Source organism: Sebastes fasciatus (genome assembly GCF_043250625.1).
Source record: "Sebastes fasciatus isolate fSebFas1 chromosome 11 unlocalized genomic scaffold, fSebFas1.pri SUPER_11_unloc_1, whole genome shotgun sequence".
In the NCBI taxonomy this organism is placed as follows: Eukaryota; Metazoa; Chordata; class Actinopteri; order Perciformes; family Sebastidae; genus Sebastes; species Sebastes fasciatus.
The window spans coordinates 39,284-49,584 of NW_027428119.1; the positions used below are offsets into that span (position 1 = coordinate 39,284).

Genomic DNA, 10,301 nt, shown 5'->3' on the forward strand with positions numbered 1-10,301 from the left:
CTGCGCGGGGAGACCCCAATGGATTTCTAGTCCATCGCCTTAACCACTCGGCCACGACAACCTGTAAAACAACGGTTAATACCAATTTGCAAAAATGTCCTGAACTTTCCCAATTGCTGAGAAGAACAGGGCATATCAATGTAACGTACTTGTTCAGTTAAACGTCCACTTACTTTTCTTGCCTTTGTGATAGTCGGTGCATTCTTTGCTTTGCGCTATCAGTGCTTGATCTTTTCAGTTCTCCTTGTAGCTGGGGACCTGTTTTTCCGCTCCCCTTTCCGCCGCTCGACGATATCCTCAGTCAGGGTCAGCAGTTCTCCTCCCCTGCTGAACGAAGCCTGAGCCAAACCCTGCTCTCCTTTTCTGAGTCGTCTAACAGTTTGCCAGAACTTCCACGATGCCAAAGGAAAGTCCTTCTCCGTAGCCTCCCGGAAATCAACATATGGTATGAATATCACATTTCATGGACTAATTGTGAATTCTCCATTCTGCTGTGAAGTAACAACTTTTGTCTTTCTTGGTGAATAATAAGCAGCTGGTAGAAGACGCTAGCCTCCCCGTCGGGGAATCGAACCCCGGTCTTCCGCGTGACAAGCGGAGATACTGTCCACTATACTAACGAGGACTGCCGAGAGGACTGCCGAGAGGACTGCCGATGCCTCGCAGACACATTCCAGATATCTAGCATGCTAAATATCTAGACCCGTCGGGGACTCCTGCCAGAAGCTACAGCCAATGAGAGCGCAAGACACGGGTTGAGGGGAAATCTGGGGTCACAGTAGGAACTTACTGCATGTCAAAACAGCAAGTTTGGCAGTATAGATATGGGATGACTTTGAAAGTCTTGTAGTGTGAACATAGCTATCTACATACTGACATGCCCTACTCCCCAAGAGTCTCCCTTTTATTGTGGTCATAATAGCTATTGGAGATGCCAGGGATTGAACCCGGGGCCTCATACATGCAAAGCATGCGCTCTACCACTGAGCTACATCCCCCGTGGTTTTTGGGAATGTTTGACAATTTATTCCAGACACCTGAATAAAAGAAGAAATCTGACTAAAACACTTACGGTTAATCTGGTACGTTGCTTTAAAACCTGCGAAATGCAACTGCGATGGCCTTAAATCAAACCGGGTAGAGTGCTTGCACGACTATACCAGCAATCGCAGTGGAAAAGTAGGACATATGCTGCCTTAAGGCCCTGGCACACCGAGCCGTCGGCCGGCCGGCGATGAGCGTCCGTCGGACTGTTTTTTCCGGTGTGTCCCGCACACTCTAGTCGACTCTAGTCTAGTTGAATCGGTGGTGCCGCCCGTCGGTGAGAGAAATCACTCTCATTGGCAGTTCAGCCTTTGGTTCAGCTTAAACAAATCAGTGCACTAGAAGAGAAAAGGACGTGAGGGAAAGCAAGCCAACGAGGAAAGTCCAGAGGAAAAACACAGAGGGCTCTTCCCATTTTTCTTCTTGATCTCACCTGATCATTCCAATACACGGATATTTTCACAACGACATGGCCATCCGGAGTAAAGCTATGTGGTCGGCAACTGCTTTATTTTATGTCCGTATCATAATAAAGGCTTGTATATCCGCCGTCCTCGGTCTTCCGGTTTCCCTTTTTGAATGACAAGCACACACTACCGCGACCTGCTGGTAGGAAGAGTTATTTCATCTCAGGCAGGCACAGAACGTACGTGCTAACTGGCCGTCGGCTGTAGTCTTTGCGGTGTGTTCAAGTGCAACTCGTCGGCCAAAACAAAGGTGACGCGAGGCGACGCAACAGGCGGCTTTCGTTGCCGCTGGATTTTTGATGTCGGCTTGGTGTGTCCCCAGCTTTACTGCTTACTTTCTAACAACAATACCAAACAACAGTATACTGTCAGTGGAAGAAGAGAAGGACTGCGATGGCTGGGAATCGAACCCAGGTCAACTGCTTGGAAGGCAGCTATGCTCACCACTATACCACCATCGCTTCGCGAAGAAGGTCTTCCCGCCAAATTCGCCAATTTTTCTGGGCATCGAGACTGAAGCGAGCCCTGCATTTAAAAAATGCATGGTAGTGTCACCTCTACTTACTTATTTTTGATATTGTATCAAAATTGGATTTGATTGAAGGCCAATCTTAAGGCCCACACACAATCTAGTCTACTCAATCAACAATTACTGTCACAGAATCACTTTGTTACTGATGTTTTTTTCTAAGTTGCACCTAGTTTCCAAGTAACCAAGTATCATTGGTGGGCTCCCGCTGCCGAAAAGTGTCTTTCGTTGTCGGCAGGATTCGAACCTGCGCGGGGAGACCCCAATGGATTTCTAGTCCATCGCCTTAACCACTCGGCCACGACAACCTGTAAAACAACGGTTAATACCAATTTGCAAAAATGTCCTGAACTTTCCCAATTGCTGAGAAGAACAGGGCATATCAATGTAACGTACTTGTTCAGTTAAACGTCCACTTGCTTTTCTTGCCTTTGTGATAGTCGGTGCATTCTTTGCTTTGCGCTATCAGTGCTTGATCTTTTCAGTTCTCCTTGTAGCTGGGGACCTGTTTTTCCGCTCCCCTTTCCGCCGCTCGACGATATCCTCAGTCAGGGTCAGCAGTTCTCCTCCCCTGCTGAACGAAGCCTGAGCCAAACCCTGCTCTCCTTTTCTGAGTCGTCTAACAGTTTGCCAGAACTTCCACGATGCCAAAGGAAAGTCCTTCTCCGTAGCCTCCCGGAAATCAACATATGGTATGAATATCACATTTCATGGACTAATTGTGAATTCTCCATTCTGCTGTGAAGTAACAACTTTTGTCTTTCTTGGTGAATAATAAGCAGCTGGTAGAAGACGCTAGCCTCCCCGTCGGGGAATCGAACCCCGGTCTTCCGCGTGACAAGCGGAGATACTGTCCACTATACTAACGAGGACTGCCGAGAGGACTGCCGAGAGGACTGCCGATGCCTCGCAGACACATTCCAGATATCTAGCATGCTAAATATCTAGACCCGTCGGGGACTCCTGCCAGAAGCTACAGCCAATGAGAGCGCAAGACACGGGTTGAGGGGAAATCTGGGGTCACAGTAGGAACTTACTGCATGTCAAAACAGCAAGTTTGGCAGTATAGATATGGGATGACTTTGAAAGTCTTGTAGTGTGAACATAGCTATCTACATACTGACATGCCCTACTCCCCAAGAGTCTCCCTTTTATTGTGGTCATAATAGCTATTGGAGATGCCAGGGATTGAACCCGGGGCCTCATACATGCAAAGCATGCGCTCTACCACTGAGCTACATCCCCCGTGGTTTTTGGGAATGTTTGACAATTTATTCCAGACACCTGAATAAAAGAAGAAATCTGACTAAAACACTTACGGTTAATCTGGTACGTTGCTTTAAAACCTGCGAAATGCAACTGCGATGGCCTTAAATCAAACCGGGTAGAGTGCTTGCACGACTATACCAGCAATCGCAGTGGAAAAGTAGGACATATGCTGCCTTAAGGCCCTGGCACACCGAGCCGTCGGCCGGCCGGCGATGAGCGTCCGTCGGACTGTTTTTTCCGGTGTGTCCCGCACACTCTAGTCGACTCTAGTCTAGTTGAATCGGTGGTGCCGCCCGTCGGTGAGAGAAATCACTCTCATTGGCAGTTCAGCCTTTGGTTCAGCTTAAACAAATCAGTGCACTAGAAGAGAAAAGGACGTGAGGGAAAGCAAGCCAACGAGGAAAGTCCAGAGGAAAAACACAGAGGGCTCTTCCCATTTTTCTTCTTGATCTCACCTGATCATTCCAATACACGGATATTTTCACAACGACATGGCCATCCGGAGTAAAGCTATGTGGTCGGCAACTGCTTTATTTTATGTCCGTATCATAATAAAGGCTTGTATATCCGCCGTCCTCGGTCTTCCGGTTTCCCTTTTTGAATGACAAGCACACACTACCGCGACCTGCTGGTAGGAAGAGTTATTTCATCTCAGGCAGGCACAGAACGTACGTGCTAACTGGCCGTCGGCTGTAGTCTTTGCGGTGTGTTCAAGTGCAACTCGTCGGCCAAAACAAAGGTGACGCGAGGCGACGCAACAGGCGGCTTTCGTTGCCGCTGGATTTTTGATGTCGGCTTGGTGTGTCCCCAGCTTTACTGCTTACTTTCTAACAACAATACCAAACAACAGTATACTGTCAGTGGAAGAAGAGAAGGACTGCGATGGCTGGGAATCGAACCCAGGTCAACTGCTTGGAAGGCAGCTATGCTCACCACTATACCACCATCGCTTCGCAAAGAAGGTCTTCCCGCCAAATTCGCCAATTTTTCTGGGCATCGAGACTGAAGCGAGCCCTGCATTTAAAAAATGCATGGTAGTGTCACCTCTACTTACTTATTTTTGATATTGTATCAAAATTGGATTTGATTGAAGGCCAATCTTAAGGCCCACACACAATCTAGTCTACTCAATCAACAATTACTGTCACAGAATCACTTTGTTACTGATGTTTTTTTCTAAGTTGCACCTAGTTTCCAAGTAACCAAGTATCATTGGTGGGCTCCCGCTGCCGAAAAGTGTCTTTCGTTGTCGGCAGGATTCGAACCTGCGCGGGGAGACCCCAATGGATTTCTAGTCCATCGCCTTAACCACTCGGCCACGACAACCTGTAAAACAACGGTTAATACCAATTTGCAAAAATGTCCTGAACTTTCCCAATTGCTGAGAAGAACAGGGCATATCAATGTAACGTACTTGTTCAGTTAAACGTCCACTTGCTTTTCTTGCCTTTGTGATAGTCGGTGCATTCTTTGCTTTGCGCTATCAGTGCTTGATCTTTTCAGTTCTCCTTGTAGCTGGGGACCTGTTTTTCCGCTCCCCTTTCCGCCGCTCGACGATATCCTCAGTCAGGGTCAGCAGTTCTCCTCCCCTGCTGAACGAAGCCTGAGCCAAACCCTGCTCTCCTTTTCTGAGTCGTCTAACAGTTTGCCAGAACTTCCACGATGCCAAAGGAAAGTCCTTCTCCGTAGCCTCCCGGAAATCAACATATGGTATGAATATCACATTTCATGGACTAATTGTGAATTCTCCATTCTGCTGTGAAGTAACAACTTTTGTCTTTCTTGGTGAATAATAAGCAGCTGGTAGAAGACGCTAGCCTCCCCGTCGGGGAATCGAACCCCGGTCTTCCGCGTGACAAGCGGAGATACTGTCCACTATACTAACGAGGACTGCCGAGAGGACTGCCGAGAGGACTGCCGATGCCTCGCAGACACATTCCAGATATCTAGCATGCTAAATATCTAGACCCGTCGGGGACTCCTGCCAGAAGCTACAGCCAATGAGAGCGCAAGACACGGGTTGAGGGGAAATCTGGGGTCACAGTAGGAACTTACTGCATGTCAAAACAGCAAGTTTGGCAGTATAGATATGGGATGACTTTGAAAGTCTTGTAGTGTGAACATAGCTATCTACATACTGACATGCCCTACTCCCCAAGAGTCTCCCTTTTATTGTGGTCATAATAGCTATTGGAGATGCCAGGGATTGAACCCGGGGCCTCATACATGCAAAGCATGCGCTCTACCACTGAGCTACATCCCCCGTGGTTTTTGGGAATGTTTGACAATTTATTCCAGACACCTGAATAAAAGAAGAAATCTGACTAAAACACTTACGGTTAATCTGGTACGTTGCTTTAAAACCTGCGAAATGCAACTGCGATGGCCTTAAATCAAACCGGGTAGAGTGCTTGCACGACTATACCAGCAATCGCAGTGGAAAAGTAGGACATATGCTGCCTTAAGGCCCTGGCACACCGAGCCGTCGGCCGGCCGGCGATGAGCGTCCGTCGGACTGTTTTTTCCGGTGTGTCCCGCACACTCTAGTCGACTCTAGTCTAGTTGAATCGGTGGTGCCGCCCGTCGGTGAGAGAAATCACTCTCATTGGCAGTTCAGCCTTTGGTTCAGCTTAAACAAATCAGTGCACTAGAAGAGAAAAGGACGTGAGGGAAAGCAAGCCAACGAGGAAAGTCCAGAGGAAAAACACAGAGGGCTCTTCCCATTTTTCTTCTTGATCTCACCTGATCATTCCAATACACGGATATTTTCACAACGACATGGCCATCCGGAGTAAAGCTATGTGGTCGGCAACTGCTTTATTTTATGTCCGTATCATAATAAAGGCTTGTATATCCGCCGTCCTCGGTCTTCCGGTTTCCCTTTTTGAATGACAAGCACACACTACCGCGACCTGCTGGTAGGAAGAGTTATTTCATCTCAGGCAGGCACAGAACGTACGTGCTAACTGGCCGTCGGCTGTAGTCTTTGCGGTGTGTTCAAGTGCAACTCGTCGGCCAAAACAAAGGTGACGCGAGGCGACGCAACAGGCGGCTTTCGTTGCCGCTGGATTTTTGATGTCGGCTTGGTGTGTCCCCAGCTTTACTGCTTACTTTCTAACAACAATACCAAACAACAGTATACTGTCAGTGGAAGAAGAGAAGGACTGCGATGGCTGGGAATCGAACCCAGGTCAACTGCTTGGAAGGCAGCTATGCTCACCACTATACCACCATCGCTTCGCGAAGAAGGTCTTCCCGCCAAATTCGCCAATTTTTCTGGGCATCGAGACTGAAGCGAGCCCTGCATTTAAAAAATGCATGGTAGTGTCACCTCTACTTACTTATTTTTGATATTGTATCAAAATTGGATTTGATTGAAGGCCAATCTTAAGGCCCACACACAATCTAGTCTACTCAATCAACAATTACTGTCACAGAATCACTTTGTTACTGATGTTTTTTTCTAAGTTGCACCTAGTTTCCAAGTAACCAAGTATCATTGGTGGGCTCCCGCTGCCGAAAAGTGTCTTTCGTTGTCGGCAGGATTCGAACCTGCGCGGGGAGACCCCAATGGATTTCTAGTCCATCGCCTTAACCACTCGGCCACGACAACCTGTAAAACAACGGTTAATACCAATTTGCAAAAATGTCCTGAACTTTCCCAATTGCTGAGAAGAACAGGGCATATCAATGTAACGTACTTGTTCAGTTAAACGTCCACTTGCTTTTCTTGCCTTTGTGATAGTCGGTGCATTCTTTGCTTTGCGCTATCAGTGCTTGATCTTTTCAGTTCTCCTTGTAGCTGGGGACCTGTTTTTCCGCTCCCCTTTCCGCCGCTCGACGATATCCTCAGTCAGGGTCAGCAGTTCTCCTCCCCTGCTGAACGAAGCCTGAGCCAAACCCTGCTCTCCTTTTCTGAGTCGTCTAACAGTTTGCCAGAACTTCCACGATGCCAAAGGAAAGTCCTTCTCCGTAGCCTCCCGGAAATCAACATATGGTATGAATATCACATTTCATGGACTAATTGTGAATTCTCCATTCTGCTGTGAAGTAACAACTTTTGTCTTTCTTGGTGAATAATAAGCAGCTGGTAGAAGACGCTAGCCTCCCCGTCGGGGAATCGAACCCCGGTCTTCCGCGTGACAAGCGGAGATACTGTCCACTATACTAACGAGGACTGCCGAGAGGACTGCCGAGAGGACTGCCGATGCCTCGCAGACACATTCCAGATATCTAGCATGCTAAATATCTAGACCCGTCGGGGACTCCTGCCAGAAGCTACAGCCAATGAGAGCGCAAGACACGGGTTGAGGGGAAATCTGGGGTCACAGTAGGAACTTACTGCATGTCAAAACAGCAAGTTTGGCAGTATAGATATGGGATGACTTTGAAAGTCTTGTAGTGTGAACATAGCTATCTACATACTGACATGCCCTACTCCCCAAGAGTCTCCCTTTTATTGTGGTCATAATAGCTATTGGAGATGCCAGGGATTGAACCCGGGGCCTCATACATGCAAAGCATGCGCTCTACCACTGAGCTACATCCCCCGTGGTTTTTGGGAATGTTTGACAATTTATTCCAGACACCTGAATAAAAGAAGAAATCTGACTAAAACACTTACGGTTAATCTGGTACGTTGCTTTAAAACCTGCGAAATGCAACTGCGATGGCCTTAAATCAAACCGGGTAGAGTGCTTGCACGACTATACCAGCAATCGCAGTGGAAAAGTAGGACATATGCTGCCTTAAGGCCCTGGCACACCGAGCCGTCGGCCGGCCGGCGATGAGCGTCCGTCGGACTGTTTTTTCCGGTGTGTCCCGCACACTCTAGTCGACTCTAGTCTAGTTGAATCGGTGGTGCCGCCCGTCGGTGAGAGAAATCACTCTCATTGGCAGTTCAGCCTTTGGTTCAGCTTAAACAAATCAGTGCACTAGAAGAGAAAAGGACGTGAGGGAAAGCAAGCCAACGAGGAAAGTCCAGAGGAAAAACACAGAGGGCTCTTCCCATTTTTCTTCTTGATCTCACCTGATCATTCCAATACACGGATATTTTCACAACGACATGGCCATCCGGAGTAAAGCTATGTGGTCGGCAACTGCTTTATTTTATGTCCGTATCATAATAAAGGCTTGTATATCCGCCGTCCTCGGTCTTCCGGTTTCCCTTTTTGAATGACAAGCACACACTACCGCGACCTGCTGGTAGGAAGAGTTATTTCATCTCAGGCAGGCACAGAACGTACGTGCTAACTGGCCGTCGGCTGTAGTCTTTGCGGTGTGTTCAAGTGCAACTCGTCGGCCAAAACAAAGGTGACGCGAGGCGACGCAACAGGCGGCTTTCGTTGCCGCTGGATTTTTGATGTCGGCTTGGTGTGTCCCCAGCTTTACTGCTTACTTTCTAACAACAATACCAAACAACAGTATACTGTCAGTGGAAGAAGAGAAGGACTGCGATGGCTGGGAATCGAACCCAGGTCAACTGCTTGGAAGGCAGCTATGCTCACCACTATACCACCATCGCTTCGCGAAGAAGGTCTTCCCGCCAAATTCGCCAATTTTTCTGGGCATCGAGACTGAAGCGAGCCCTGCATTTAAAAAATGCATGGTAGTGTCACCTCTACTTACTTATTTTTGATATTGTATCAAAATTGGATTTGATTGAAGGCCAATCTTAAGGCCCACACACAATCTAGTCTACTCAATCAACAATTACTGTCACAGAATCACTTTGTTACTGATGTTTTTTTCTAAGTTGCACCTAGTTTCCAAGTAACCAAGTATCATTGGTGGGCTCCCGCTGCCGAAAAGTGTCTTTCGTTGTCGGCAGGATTCGAACCTGCGCGGGGAGACCCCAATGGATTTCTAGTCCATCGCCTTAACCACTCGGCCACGACAACCTGTAAAACAACGGTTAATACCAATTTGCAAAAATGTCCTGAACTTTCCCAATTGCTGAGAAGAACAGGGCATATCAATGTAACGTACTTGTTCAGTTAAACGTCCACTTGCTTTTCTTGCCTTTGTGATAGTCGGTGCATTCTTTGCTTTGCGCTATCAGTGCTTGATCTTTTCAGTTCTCCTTGTAGCTGGGGACCTGTTTTTCCGCTCCCCTTTCCGCCGCTCGACGATATCCTCAGTCAGGGTCAGCAGTTCTCCTCCCCTGCTGAACGAAGCCTGAGCCAAACCCTGCTCTCCTTTTCTGAGTCGTCTAACAGTTTGCCAGAACTTCCACGATGCCAAAGGAAAGTCCTTCTCCGTAGCCTCCCGGAAATCAACATATGGTATGAATATCACATTTCATGGACTAATTGTGAATTCTCCATTCTGCTGTGAAGTAACAACTTTTGTCTTTCTTGGTGAATAATAAGCAGCTGGTAGAAGACGCTAGCCTCCCCGTCGGGGAATCGAACCCCGGTCTTCCGCGTGACAAGCGGAGATACTGTCCACTATACTAACGAGGACTGCCGAGAGGACTGCCGAGAGGACTGCCGATGCCTCGCAGACACATTCCAGATATCTAGCATGCTAAATATCTAGACCCGTCGGGGACTCCTGCCAGAAGCTACAGCCAATGAGAGCGCAAGACACGGGTTGAGGGGAAATCTGGGGTCACAGTAGGAACTTACTGCATGTCAAAACAGCAAGTTTGGCAGTATAGATATGGGATGACTTTGAAAGTCTTGTAGTGTGAACATAGCTATCTACATACTGACATGCCCTACTCCCCAAGAGTCTCCCTTTTATTGTGGTCATAATAGCTATTGGAGATGCCAGGGATTGAACCCGGGGCCTCATACATGCAAAGCATGCGCTCTACCACTGAGCTACATCCCCCGTGGTTTTTGGGAATGTTTGACAATTTATTCCAGACACCTGAATAAAAGAAGAAATCTGACTAAAACACTTACGGTTAATCTGGTACGTTGCTTTAAAACCTGCGAAATGCAACTGCGATGGCCTTAAATCAAACCGGGTAGAGTGCTTGCACG

General features: G+C 47.7%; 11 non-coding genes across 11 annotated transcripts; all 11 read right to left on the bottom strand.

Moving 5' to 3' along the window:
* Window positions 1-926: 926 nt before the first annotated feature.
* Window positions 927-998, bottom strand: trnaa-ugc (transfer RNA alanine (anticodon UGC)). The gene has a single exon. It is a non-coding gene; the product is annotated as a tRNA-Ala (tRNA).
* Window positions 999-1,900: 902 nt separating this feature from the next.
* On the bottom strand, window positions 1,901-1,972 carry trnag-ucc (transfer RNA glycine (anticodon UCC)). Its single transcript has one exon. It is a non-coding gene; the product is annotated as a tRNA-Gly (tRNA).
* Window positions 1,973-2,266: 294 nt separating this feature from the next.
* On the bottom strand, window positions 2,267-2,348 carry trnas-aga (transfer RNA serine (anticodon AGA)). Its single transcript has one exon. It is a non-coding gene; the product is annotated as a tRNA-Ser (tRNA).
* Window positions 2,349-3,213: 865 nt separating this feature from the next.
* On the bottom strand, window positions 3,214-3,285 carry trnaa-ugc (transfer RNA alanine (anticodon UGC)). The gene has a single exon. It is a non-coding gene; the product is annotated as a tRNA-Ala (tRNA).
* Window positions 3,286-4,553: 1,268 nt separating this feature from the next.
* On the bottom strand, window positions 4,554-4,635 carry trnas-aga (transfer RNA serine (anticodon AGA)). The gene has a single exon. It is a non-coding gene; the product is annotated as a tRNA-Ser (tRNA).
* Window positions 4,636-5,500: 865 nt separating this feature from the next.
* On the bottom strand, window positions 5,501-5,572 carry trnaa-ugc (transfer RNA alanine (anticodon UGC)). The gene has a single exon. It is a non-coding gene; the product is annotated as a tRNA-Ala (tRNA).
* Window positions 5,573-6,840: 1,268 nt separating this feature from the next.
* Window positions 6,841-6,922, bottom strand: trnas-aga (transfer RNA serine (anticodon AGA)). Its single transcript has one exon. It is a non-coding gene; the product is annotated as a tRNA-Ser (tRNA).
* An 865-nt stretch (window positions 6,923-7,787) lies between these two features.
* trnaa-ugc (transfer RNA alanine (anticodon UGC)) lies at window positions 7,788-7,859 on the bottom strand. The gene has a single exon. It is a non-coding gene; the product is annotated as a tRNA-Ala (tRNA).
* Window positions 7,860-9,127: 1,268 nt separating this feature from the next.
* trnas-aga (transfer RNA serine (anticodon AGA)) lies at window positions 9,128-9,209 on the bottom strand. Its single transcript has one exon. It is a non-coding gene; the product is annotated as a tRNA-Ser (tRNA).
* Window positions 9,210-9,701: 492 nt separating this feature from the next.
* On the bottom strand, window positions 9,702-9,773 carry trnad-guc (transfer RNA aspartic acid (anticodon GUC)). Its single transcript has one exon. It is a non-coding gene; the product is annotated as a tRNA-Asp (tRNA).
* Window positions 9,774-10,074: 301 nt separating this feature from the next.
* trnaa-ugc (transfer RNA alanine (anticodon UGC)) lies at window positions 10,075-10,146 on the bottom strand. The gene has a single exon. It is a non-coding gene; the product is annotated as a tRNA-Ala (tRNA).
* Between the last annotated feature and the right edge of the window lie 155 nt (window positions 10,147-10,301).